The sequence below is a fragment of the Lathyrus oleraceus genome, chromosome 1 (assembly GCF_024323335.1).
Source record: "Lathyrus oleraceus cultivar Zhongwan6 chromosome 1, CAAS_Psat_ZW6_1.0, whole genome shotgun sequence".
In the NCBI taxonomy this organism is placed as follows: domain Eukaryota; kingdom Viridiplantae; phylum Streptophyta; class Magnoliopsida; order Fabales; family Fabaceae; genus Lathyrus; species Lathyrus oleraceus.
Window position 1 is genome coordinate 421,774,037 of NC_066579.1, and position 14,795 is coordinate 421,788,831.

Below are 14,795 nucleotides of genomic sequence, written 5' to 3' on the forward strand. Positions count from 1 at the left end.
GATTTTGTCGAAAGTTTTGTTGTTCTTGCCCCCATAGAAAGTCTTCCTTCTTTAGTCGAAGTAGAGGAGAGAAAGCTTGCGTCTTTCCACTGAGATTAGAGACGAATCTTCTGAGAAAGTTGATTTTCCCTAGTAGAGACTGCAACCCCTTTTTGGTTGATGGCGCTTTCGCCTCCATTATGGCTTTGGCTTTGTTTTCATTTATTTCGATCCCCTTCTTGTGGACCACAAAACCTAAGAAATCACCCGCCTGCACACCAAAAGCACATTTAAGTGGGTTCATTTTCAAACCAAACTTCCTCATCCTTTCAAAAGATTGTCGAAGATGATCTATATGAATTTTCCCTGAAAGAGACTTAATCACAATATCGTCAATATATACTTGCATGAAAGTCTCAATAAAGTCGTGAAAAATGGAATTCATGGCACGTTGGTAAGTTGCTCCAGCGTTCTTTAAACCAAAAGGAATTACTACCCATTCGTACGTTCCTATCGCTCCAGGACAACGGAAAGCCGTTTTAGAAACATCTTCTTCAGTGATAAAAATTTGGTTATAGCCAGAGTATCCGTCTAACATACTTAAGTACTCATGGCCGGCTGCAGAATCTATGAGCATTTCTGCCACTAGCATAGTATATTCATCTTTTGGGGTAGCCGAGTTTAAGTCTCGAAAATCAATGCATACCCTAAGTTTGCCATTTTTCTTAATTACTGGAACAATATTTGCAATCCATTCGACATTGACGATCCATTCAATGTATTTGTGCATAAAAATCGGCATCTCGTTGATGAGTTGAATTTTCGGTAGAGGCGGTGAAGGATGTGGTTTGCAAATGCGAGCTCCTTTGAAAGATTTTTTTTTAGATTTTGAAGTTGGATAATCTGAAAAAAGTTTGTCAACATGTTCAAAATAAGAAGGAGATTGCATCGTTGAATTTTCACTTGGTGTTGGTTTAACCTTTTTAGGAGCACCTCTTGTTTTTACCGATTGGGACGGTGGTTTTAAATCAGTGGTTTCTAGATAAGTAATCTTCCTCACTTTCTCTTTGATGTGGAGTTTCATATTGTCATTGGCTTTCAAAAATCTCTCTTGTATCACTTCTCATTCAGTCAAGATAGAGATATTCAATTTACCGCTCTTCATCACACCATCATCATTAAACCTGAGCTTTTTTCTAGTAAGTGTAGACCTTATTCGCTGGTTTAACTCGACTTCACACATTCTTTGTGATGTGATACCTACAAAGTAATGTGTATGAAGTACGAAACACCTTTGTAATCAAATTCATCAAAGTCGTGTCGCGGCCGGTAACAATGACTTTTGGTGTGTCTTCTTTGTGCTTCAACATTATACGACACACTTCTAAAGTCCAAATAACATTTTTTTTCTTTTGATCTCTCCAGAAATGAAAACCCAACAGAATAAGTCTTTTCGGTGGAGGTAACACCAACAATTTCTAATAGTGGAAGCGTGCACATATTGGTATTATATGTTGAATCAATGATGAGGACAATAGAAAATGTGTTAAATAACTTTATGGAATCAGGATGAGTCCAAAATATATCTCTAATGGTTACTCCATCCTCGCACATTCGGTACCTAGATACATAGTTATTATCATCCAAAAGTTTAAACAGTTATAGCATTTTAGTTCTATCCCCCATTAACGCCTTGTTGTTAAGAACACATATATTGTATATTTGTTTAATGTTTGAGATATTTCCAGGTCTTTTACGTTTCAAAGTTATATTTTTTGGGCTACACCATATTCAATGTCATGTCTGAAATGATTTCATTCTCTTCCGACATAAGGCGATGTGCAATGGGATTACCGACTAACTTGTCACACATGTCATGGTTATGCAAATCACATTAAATCTCCATTTATTAGTTGGCAAAAGATAATCTCCATCTTGTTTGAATTTCTAGATAGGAGTTATATACTTTCCACTTCTTTCGCATCTCATTGTTACAAATGCAACTCTTCTATATGAACTATCATCGGACCTTCCGATTATAACACCAAACCCCAATTTGGATGCCTTTGTGAGAATTCATTGGAGCACATGATCACGAAACTCAAAATCTTATCGATTTGTAAATTGGTTGCCAACATCTACCTCATTCACATCAACATGTTTGGTATCCTTAGACACAATAAGTATGGGGAAAGCATAAGAGTGCACCATATCTAATGCAAACAATAACATAAAATATTCAAAAACAGGTTGAAATGAACACTGAACGATTTCAGAAATGCACTTTTGTAGGAATTCATATGGAATCCGAAAATGCATTTTCGGATGCAACATAACATTTTCATCTAAAAACCCAGATTAATGTGAGCAATGAGGAATGCAATATATTATCTTTACCTTGTATTTCAGCTTCTTTTGCTCCTTTTGATGTGATGAAACATAATATTGGAGTTTTGGTATGCAAATCTTGATTGAGAATGGAAGAATTTTTTGCAAGGGGTTTGAAAGAAAATGGTGTCTGATCATGAGGAAGAAGAGCATGCAAGGTTCTGTTTTATTAAATATCACGCTTCACAATTTCAGAAATGTACCTCCAGAATTGACTGACATGCAAAAGTGATCGGTTTTCAAATTTCCGCTTCATAACTACAGAAATGCACTTCTGAATTTGTCAGTGAGTTGTTAAATTAGAAATAAATTGATAGCGTGAGTCTAGAGATATCTCTGGACTAAATTTTGAAAAATATTTTGAGTGAGACTCAGTTAAGGTGTATTTCAGTAAAAACTCAAAATGCATCCAAATATACATTTCTAAAATTAAATGAATATTTTTAAATTTTTGTAGGATATTTTTCCACCATTTAAGGTGGATGGGATAAGCAATTAAAAAAAATTGAAACATTAGACTAACTTCCCAAGAGTTACACACTTGGCCTTACAAACAGGACCAGCCAAGGCCCATCCAAACTTTTATGTCAACAAATGTACGTATGTTCCTTCGCTTGAATTGGTTATTTTTTCTGAAGTTTTGCTAATTGGAGTATATATCTTAAGGAACTGGAGAAGAGGTGTGTGAATAGTGGTGCTCATATTAAAACCGCAAACTAAACTAAAAAAATCACTATAAACATACTTTTTAATGTCATTTATAAAATTATTATTATTATTTTATTTTATTTTAAAGAGTTTAATAAACATGCATCCGTCAGTATAATTTTTTTTTACACAATCGTTTAATAAGAAAACATCAATTTATCAAATCATTTAAATTGTTTTAATTTATGTGATATGATGCACGTCGTCTATTGAATGACGGTGTAAAATAATTTTATACTCTCAACGTATCTTTTATTTTCTCTATTTTAAAATTAAATTAAATAATATATATATAGATATTATTTTTTATTAGTATAATATATTTTATTAATTATTATTATTAGTTTAATTTAGTCAATTTTTTTATTATTTCATATCTTTCGGACATAATAGATTATTTGCATTTTATAAAATTAACTTTTTAGTACATCATATATTATATATTGCATAAAATTTAATGTTATATAACTGTACTTTTATAATATTAGCATAACAAAATTCAAATGTTATTTAAATATTAGTAATTCAATTCAGATCAAACCTATATTTCAAAACTCAGACCAATCATCAATTCAGTTAAATTATTGGGTCATTGGATTGGGTTATTGGTTGGACTAATGGGTACACATAACTTCTAATAGTATAAAAATCTAATTTTATTTTTATTTGATAACATAATTTTTTTTCAAAACTTTTGTTAATTTGTAGTATTATTATATTGTTTAATTATTTTTTTAAATTTATTATATTATTTTATTATATGATTAATAATAAATAAGATTAATCATAATTGTATTAGAGAGAATTGTTGTAATTATATAATAATATATAACTCTCTTATATTTAATCAAATTAAACATCAAAAGATTTATGGTGCTATTGGTAAAAAAACAATCCTATTAATTTTGAAAGGTTACATATCTTCTTAAAATTCAATAAAATTTAATTTGAATAATTTTAACATAATTTAGTTATTATAAAAAATTAATATAATTATTAATATTAATAAAATCGGATTTTAAAACAAGTGCACCAAAATTTTAAAAAAATAAAAATAGGAAATCAAAATTATAATTAAGTCCAAAAAATAAACATAAAAAGATTAATTTGTTGGTTTAAGAAACTTCATTGATCTGACCAATAAATCGGCCGGATCACACCGATTTTTATTGGATCAATTACAACCATGGTCCGATGATTTTATTGAACCGCTATATCCTTCGGTTCACGATCTAATCGGTCCGGTTAGCCAAAGAGGTTTGGATTTTAAAACATTGGATCAAACTACTTTAAAGTGTATTGAAATCAAACTTTGTATGATTTAATTTTTAAATCAAATGATTTTAATGATTGAGAATAAAATCTGATATTTTATTTGAAGAACTAAGAGATCAAATGTGAATTTGAAATCACTTTCAAAAATAACTTTTACATGAGACATACTTATTTTCGTTGTTGGGTGTCTCCATTATCCTTCAAAGATTTTTGTTGACTCATAGACTGTTTCCGAATTTACTTATTTCTTGCCCTCTAAATAGGAAGCTTCTCTATCATTTCGAAACATTCAAAAAAATATGAAATTCTTTACTTTTTATTTCTCTCATAACCTCTTTAAATCTTTCATATTTTTTCTCACATATTTTAGTCATAGTGCTTTTGAGAGTATTCTTGAGTCATAGTGAGGATATTGTTCTAGACGAGGATATAATTATAAATTTACCAAGAGTGAAATCTCTATTGGTTTGAGATCAGTTTAGTGGTAAAATCTCTCTTGATTTCTAAGTTCAACCCCTGATGTAAAAACTTAGTACGTTCAAGATCATTTTGGTATAAATGTCGGTTCAGTTCGTGGTTAGTTCGTATAAAATCCTGATTCGATTTAGAGGTTAATAAACTCAAAATTTTGTCTTGCTTCGAGAGCAGACTGTTCAAAATCTCTGTTTAGTGAAAACTCTCAAGATCAAAAGTTGGGGAGACGAGTAAGTCACTTCATTAGACCGAATCTCTGTAAATCTTAGGTGTCATTTCTCTTTCCTTATTTCTTTTATTTTTCACTTAATTTTTTTACTTTGAATTTCTTTTGCATACTTATTCAAACATTTTGGTAAAATGTTTTCAAACTCATGATTTCGAAAATAATTTTATTTTAAATAACTGATCATCTATCCTCCACAATTCACTCTTCCCCTTATGTATAGATTCACAACTCCAACAATAAATAATTCTATGCATGTAAGGAATAAGATATATTAGTATTTTTCATACTTCAATCTATCCTTTTTGAATTCATTAACTGACTTTGATATTGAAGTACTAATCTTACATATTTACCTTCATGATCCGCTGCACCGAAAACTTACAACACTATATTAGGAATCCAACATTATAATCCAAACATGATTCTAATTTCAATCTAGAGCAATTTCTAACTCAAAAAGTTATTCTCATTTCATATGTATTAAAAATGAAACAATTTAAAAGTTATCTCATTAAACATACACTCTTGTGAAAGTTACCCCACCATTAAATTTCTTAAAAATACAAAATAAAAAGAAATAAATACTCATTAAACATTCATCCATATCATTAAGTTTTGCATAAGATGCCTAAGTACCCTTACATGATTTTACATGATATGTATCATAATATGGCTCCCTCATCATTCAAATGATAAACTTTTATCATTGTTTTACATTTCCATCATCATCCAAGGAATAAATTATTAATATTATATTTCATTTTTCATCAAGTGATAAACAAGTGATAAACTATTGTCATTATATTACATTATTTTACATGTCCATCATCATCCAAAATTATCCACATCACATTAAAAAAAAACACCAAATTTTCAAACAGCACAAAGTATTCAAACATCAACACCAAGTACTCAAACAACAACAAAAACAAGTATTCAAACTACAACATTAAAATTTGTGCATAACAACAATGATGGAAGAAAGATGCATCGCTCATTAAACCACCCATATTATCAATCTTCTTCTTCAAACAAGCAACAACTACATCATTAGATGAAACATTGTCTCCATTGATTGTTGACACATTCCTTATTCTTCACTACCATAAGAGCATGTTCATCTAGTATCACAAAGAAAGTTATAACCTTCCTACAAACTTTCAGATTAAATCTTTGGAAAAATAAGTCATAGTTTTCCACAATGTTTTCATGTGATGAAGCCTACAATGGTAGTAAAACATTAACATTTAATTCAACTGATATGAATATTTATATTTAACCATGATTATGATAGTTTAAGGCTTAACCAAGGATAATGCTTGTATTTCCAAGCTAGTATCAAAGGATAATGAATGTGCACATGATATCATGCATGTAACCATTCAAAACCTGATTACTGAAAATATTTCATCTAAATGGCCTCATTGAATCAATTAACATAAAGCTGATTATTATTTACTTGTTTTTTATTACTAGCAAGTAAAACTAGTTCATTGAATAAAAAAAAAACATTTAACAAGTTCCATTTAACCGAACCTTTTTGTTTTAAAAGACAAATCAGTTTCAAAATAGAAATAGTTACATACACATACTCTGAAAAAAATTGTAGACCTATAAAACATACTTTTGCAGTTTGAAAGTTTTCAAATAAACTTAAATACTATAAAAAATTTACCTAGACACATATATGTAATCATCGACCAAAATCATAAGATATCAAAAAAAATTATAGACCATAACATATTTGTAATTATAGACCATAACTTTTATTCTATGCAATAAAAACATATTTGTAAACACAAATATTTGTATTCACCGACCCAAATCATAAGATATGAAATAAAATCTTAGTTAAAACATAACAGAAAAACTCAAACCATACAGAACAAATTATCAAATAAATGAAATCTTATAAAAATATTAAAAGAAGGAACCATAACTTGGTGTCCAACATTTTGAGTTCATAAGAGCCATAAGGTTTATAAAAACAGGTAAAAAAACAAGAAAAAGTATTACTCAAAATCCTAATAAAAAACAAACTCTAAATGACACAAATCCTTAATAGCTGCTATTTTGCATAGAATAAAAATTATATAAAAAAATCAATAAAATACAAACCGACTGGATATAAATAAATTTATTATGAATATTTGAAGATTAAAAGACATGCGAATGAATGAGAAAAAATGACCAACGCCAAAGAGAAGAAAGCACAAGAAACACTGGCAGCAGAAGAAAGAACTACAGTTTCATATTTCATATTTGAGAGATTATAATGAAACCAACTCTCACTCTCATTTTGTTCTCATCCCTAAAGATATTCAAAATAAATGACAAGAAGGAACTTATTGACTTTATATCTCAAGTCTCTCAAGAAGTATAAGGAGTTAAGAAATGCATATTCTAAAATGTAACTAGGATTTGGGTTAGGGTATTTGTGTTGAAAATTTTCCTCAACATAGTGAGATGGTATCTCAACTCAAACAAAATAACTAAAAAATGGACTACTCAATATTCGAATAATATTAGTTTAGCGTCAGACATCAGCAGAGCAGACGCTAAAAGCGTAAAAATCAACACTAATATTACTTTAGCGTCAGAGTTAACGTCAATGTCGAACCTTGGATCAAACATGCGAAGCTACTATGTAACGTTGGACGTAAAGTAGCTAAGGCTAGTTAGCCCCGGCTATTCTGAGGCTAATTAGACGTTAACAGGAGCCGACGCGATATTATTCATATGATGAAAAGTCAACAAGTATGCTTAGCGTTGCTCTTGCCGACTCTAAAGTCAACAAATAAAAGTCAGTAACTACATGTAACGTCGTACAAATCAGATCGTCTCTAATATTAATTTAGAAAGTCAATAAATATTTTTAGCATCAGTGTGGCCGACTCTATAGTCAACTAAGAAAAATCCATATACTCGTTACGTCGGATAAACGGACGCTAAAATCAACTAGAAAAGTCAAAAAATATGATTAGCATTAGTGGCGCAGACACTAAAGTCAATGTAGAAAATAAAAAAATTGGCGACATCGCCTCCAGGTGCATAACAGTGACAAGTAGCAATCGCTATCCCTATCTAGTATTTCTACTAGAGCATGACTTCTTCCTTAGTATTCGAATAACAAAATAAAACTCAATATAAAAGAGCTATATAGTGGTTGAAATTAATTTAAAATTTAATTTAATTTTAACCAGACATGAATAATTAAAAGAGTTATATTATATCATTTATGCAAAGCATCTGACTTATCGCGATCATTTATGTAAAGCATAAACAACATATGATATCGAGATATACAATAACTAATCAAATGAACAATCATTTCCGTAAAGCATAAACAACATATGATATCGAAATATACAATAACTAATAAAATACGTATCACATGTATGTCACACTATAGAGTCAACCTAACTGACTGTAATTTAAATTTATTTAAAGATAAAAAAATACTTAGCCTCAGTTCAACTGATTCTAAATAAGCAAAAGATAAAATAAACATGTATGTTTTATTATAGCGTCCGTTAGACTGACTCTAATTTTTATGTTGTATTTTGCGCCAAAAAGTGGCTTGTAGTGTTTGTTTAGCCGACACTATATAGCGTCGGCGTCGGTGGCTGACGCTAATATTGGAGGCTAAAATGCACTTTTCTAGTGGTGTACTGGTCACACGTATTCGAATAATTATTTAAAATATCAAACGGAGTCGGAATCAAGTAAATGAATATGTTCCGAAAATATTAGAGAGTCTATTTTAAGAATAAGATTTTTATTTCGAGACTTAATATACCAATTGGTTCAATTTAATTAAACAACAAGAACAAGTAATCGCATCAGGCAGAATTTTTCACCTGACTTTAAAATGACGCCAAAAATTGTATACTTATGAGAAAATTCTGAAATTTTCCAATTGAAAATATCTTTAAACCCTACTTCTAACGCAATTGACAAATCCCAAAAGGACTTATGAAACTCAAGTTATGCCTGAATCATGATGACCAACGTAGAACTGAAATTGACCTATGGTATAAAAATCATATAAATGCTACTGTTGTAGCAACCCAAGACCAAATTTCTCTACTTCAAAATAAATATTATCGCGTTAACTTTCCAATTTCACGCCTCAATTCGAGTCCTGAAACTCAAGATATGCCTGAAATAAGGCGGACAATCTCATTTTAAGTCTACCTGCGATTTTTCTGCGATTTTCTCCCTATTGAACATTTTTTCGATTATTTTTAAAGTTTCGATTTTTCAAAAGTTCTGAATTTTAAGTCTCAGTCAAAAGTCTGATTTTCCAAAATTAACTGAACATGAGTCTCAAAATAAGCATTTGGGAAATCAAACGATCATAACGGAGTTGTTCAAATTCTCGGGGGTAAAATCTCACCTTAACAGATATCAAATCAACAAAAAAAATTATACGATTACAATAAAGTCAACACAGAGTTGTAACCCTATAAACAATATCACTTATCCCCTTTGCAATCTCAGGGCAAAATTTTACAAAACATATTTTCAATCAAATCATCACTGATACAAGGTTATAATCACACAAAGTCAAGCAACTTATAGCTTATAGAGACCTTCAGGATTTATTCCAAATTCCATATTAGTGTCTAAGAGCAAACATGTATCAAACATTCTCATTCAGATCATAAGCAAAATAGAGAAAATAAGGAAAACTCATATTACTCCTAAGGCGTTGATAGAAGGGTAAAGAACTCTTACTATCCTGGATGCCTAAAATCACACAAGAGTAGACAACCCCCTTACCTTATATTTGCAGCAAGGTTGGTGATTCCAATAACTTTTTGCGTTCTTACTCTCAGACTCTACTCCTCTTCCAAAAATCTCCTATGTTCGTTATGCCTCCCCTCTCCACACTTTAGAACTTATATGACCTTCTTTTTCAAAATAACTCTTTTTTTTCCCAATTTAATCTAAATTCTCTCCTCTGGCCTCATATTCTTCTCTATTCACAAAAATGATTCATTCTCTCATTTATTAAATTAAATAAATATATAAATTAAACAAAAATTCAACTTAAATAATTATTTAATTAGGATTATATAATTTCTATTATTTTATCTTATTACCAAATAATTAATATGTCTAATTAATCCAAATAATATTATTTTAATCATCTGCTCTCAAATCTCATAATCCCGATAATTAGTAAATTATCAAAATACCCTCATACTCCGAAAAACATCCAAAATAGATATAATAAATAATTCACACAAATAATAAAATAATATACTCTATTTAAAAGCTGGAGTGTTACAAAATTACATGATTTGAATCATGTATAAAATGTGATTCAACTCACATACTTACAGCAAGTCATGTTTTCCCTTTGTATGATTTGATTCAACTCATAGGATGTGTGATCGAATCACACACCTAAAATCTCAATTTTGTAAGTTTTTAAAGATGATTTAAGATTCTACTTTTGTCATGACTTTAACCAATCTCAAATATGATTCTTGTTTAAAAAACTTGACTAATTCTCTTAAAATATAACATTCACACTCAAACACAAACAATTTGAATTATGCATGCTAAAATACGAATCTAAAACTTAATCCTTGAATGCACAATTTAATAGGAAAACTCAATTATATAAACTAAAACCAAGAAATAAATCTTAAGAGACAAACAGAAAAACCATATAACTGAGATACATAATCTCCTCTTAATGTATCTGAGACATTCAACTTTAGTCTCCCCCTTTTTGTGTTTGGTAAGCTTTCATTAAGAAATGAGTCGACTTTAAGAAAAAGAAAAATGTTAATAATGCTTTACTTCAATTGCTTGTGTGTTCCTTTCTGAAATATTGTGCAATATCCAACAACATATAAGGATTAAAAGAAATCTAGACTCACATTACAACTCCCCCCCCCCCCCCCCCCCCCCCCCCGATAAGATCAAAGATTTGTAAACTAATGAGCCTAAACACAAAGATAACCAGCAACACAAATGATATTCCTGAGATAAACATAACTAATAAGAATATACAACTTCAAATATCGAATACAAAATAAGAAGATAAACATGCTAAATGTAACAAATACACAATTAGACATGCAACTACACATCAAAACATAGTGACGTGATCAAAACTTGTATGAGTGGATGTTTGAATAATGCATGAACGAACTCAATGATGCTCAAATGCATATAGTTAACATGACACATATAAAAATATTTCAAATGCAAAGATGCTTATGAATGAATGAATGAAACAAGAAACGTAAGAAGTAAATAAATGAACATATAAAAACAAAATACAAATAATGATATATCAATAAAAGAGTTGTAGGAACATACCAATAAGGTTGGTTAAAGTAACTTGCTACAAGAAAATGTTAGTGTACATCATAATATAAATAACAAATAAAATGAAATAGGAATCCAAATCTATTTAAAGCACTAAGAATCCAGGATTCCCAATTCCTTGTGTATCTTGTGAAAAGGTTCAGAGGTAACAGTTTTGTAAAGATATCATCAACAAGTTGATTTTTTCGTATTCATGTAAAGGCCTCACTATAATCCCTCTTTGGATTACTATTCTCAAATCACCAATAAAGGTCTCACTGTAATCCGTCTATGGATTACTATGCTAAAAAAATTGTTTTTAAAACAATTTCTATTATTTCTCCTAAAAATGGTAAAGTTATGTTATTACCCAAAATTCTCAATTTCTCAAATTACTCAGGGAGCTAAAAATATTTCAAAAATTTATAATTCTCAAAAACTCATAATTCTCAAAATGTCTTAAAAACTCATCAACAAAGTAACTCACTATTATTATTACATGTGTCAGACTATCAAAAGATTAATAACCCTTAACACAAAGGCATACCAACACAACTCTAAAACATATCAGAGTTACTCAAATAGCAACTCTAAGGTAACAAATATCTCTCTTAAACTTATTAACATAACTCTAAAACATATCAGAGTTGCTCAAATATAACCCTAAAACATATCAAACTACCAATTACACTCTCACAACTCTAGACAGCTCAAGACTACTCAATAGCAACTATAAACTCATCAAACACTCCCAAAATTATGCTCCCTACCACTACTAGAAATATAATCACTAGCATCAACAGACGCTAATATGAGTTTAGCGTCAGAGTTAGCGTCGATGTCGGGCCTTGGATAAAACATGTGAATCTACTATGTAACATTTACTGTTAATTAGTCGAGGCTAGTTAGCCTCGGCTATTCTAAGGCAAAATTAGACCCTAACAGGAGCCGACACATTATTGTTCATATGATGAAGAGTCAACACGTATGCCTACCGACTCTAAAGTCAATAAATAAAAGTAAATACCTACACGTAGCATCGGCCAGGCCGTCTCTAACGTCAACTTAGAAAGTCAATAAATATTTTAAGCATCGGTTTGGCCGACTTTATAGTCAAATAAGAAAAGTCCATATACTCATAGTGTCGGCTAAACAGACGCTAAATTCAACTAGAAAAGAAAAAAATATGATAGCATCGGTGGCGCCGACTCTAAAGTCAATGTAGAAAAGTCAAAATATTTGGGTGATATTGCCTCCAGGTGCATAATAGTGACAAGTAGCAATTGCTATCCCGACCTAGTATTTCTACTAGAGCATGACTTCTTCCTTAGTATTCGAATAAACAAAATAAAAGTCAATATAAAAGAGCTATATAGTTAGTTGAAATTAATTTTAAATTTAATTTAATTTTTAACCATACATGAATTATTAAAAGAGCTATATAATATCATTTATGAAAAACATCCGACTTATCGCAGTCATTTATGTAAAGTTTAAATAACATATGATATCGAGATATCCAATAACTAATCAAATGGGCAATTATTTCCGTAAAGCATAAACAACATATGATATCGAGATATACAATAACTAATAAAATACGTAACATATATATGTCACACTATAGAGTCAACCTAGCCGACTCTAAGTAATTCATTAAATATTATTTAAAGATAAAAAAAATATTTAGCCTCAGTTTAATTGATTCTAAATAATCAAAAGATAAAAGAAACATGTATGTTTTATTATAGCGTCGGCAAGGCCGACTCTATTTTTTTTTATACTTTGCGCCAAAAAGTGGCTTGTACCGTTGGTGGCCGACGCTAATGTTGGAGGCTAAAATATATTTTTCTAGGGGTGTATTAGTCACACATCATATTCGAATAATTATTTAAAATATCAAACGGAGTCAAGTAAATGAATATGTTCCGAAAATATTAGAGAGTTTATTTTAAGATTATGATTTTTATTTCAGGACTTAATACACTAATTGGTTCAGTTTAATCAAACAACGAGAACAGGTACTTGCATCAGGCAGAATGTTTCACCTGACTCTAAAATGACGCCGAAATTATATTCTTATGAGAAATTCTAAAAATTTCTAGTTGAAAATATAAATAAAACCTATTTCTAATGTAATTGACGACATCCCAAAAGCACTTATGAAATTCAAGTTATTCTTGAATTGTGATGACTAACGCATTACTGAAATTGACGAAAACCAGATAACGGCTACTGTTTTAGCGCCCCTAGACCCAAATTTTCTATTTCAAAAGAAAGATTATCGCCTTAACTTTCCAATGCTTCGAACCATACCTCAATTCGAGTCCCGAAACTCAAGATATGCCTGAAATAAGGCGGACAATCTCATTCTAAGTCTACCTGCGATTTTTCTCGCTATTGAACAAATTTTCAATTATTTTTTTAAAGTTCCAATTTTTCAAAATTTCCAAATTTTAAGTGTCAGTCAAAAATCTGAATTTTCATAAAATAAATTAAAATTTAGAGTTTTCTATAATTTGGGAAAAATTCCAAAATTAACCGAACATGAGTCTCAAAATAAGCATTTGAGAAATCAAATGACCCTAACAGCGTTGTCCAAATTCTCGGAGGTGAAATCTCACCACAACAAAAATCAAATCAACAAAAAAAATTATAGGATTACAATAAAATCAACACAGAGTCGTAACTCTACAAATAATAGGAACCTTTAGGGATTTATTCCAAATTCTCTATTAGTGTCCAAGAGAAAACACGTATCAAACATTCTCATTCAGATCATAAGCAAAATAGGAAAAATAAGGAAAACTCATATTACCCCTAAGGCACTGATAGAACGGTAAGGAATCCTCACTATCCTACATGCCTAAAATCACCAAAGAGTAGACAATCCCCCTTATCTTAGATTTGCAGCAAGGTTGGTGCTTCCTCTTTCCACACTTTAGAATTTATATGACATTCTTTTTCAAAATTACTCTTTTTGCCCAATTTAATCTAAACATCTCTCCTCTGACCTCATATTCTTCTCTATTCACAAAAATGACTCATTCTCTCATTTATTTAATTAAATTATTAATTAAATTAAATAAATATTTAAATTAAACAAAAATTCAACTTAAATAATTATTTAATTCGGATTATATATTTCCGATTATTTTATCTTATTACCAAATAATTAATATGTCTAATTATCTACAATAATTCAAATAATATTATTTTAATTATCTTCTCTCAAATCGCATAACCCCGATAATTAGTAAATTATCAAAATACCCTCATACTCCGAAAAACATCCAAAACAGATATAATGAATAATTTACACCAACAATAAAATAATATACTCTATTTAAAAGATGAGGTGTTACAACATGAGTTACATGATTCGACTCATGTGTAACTTGTGATTCGAGTC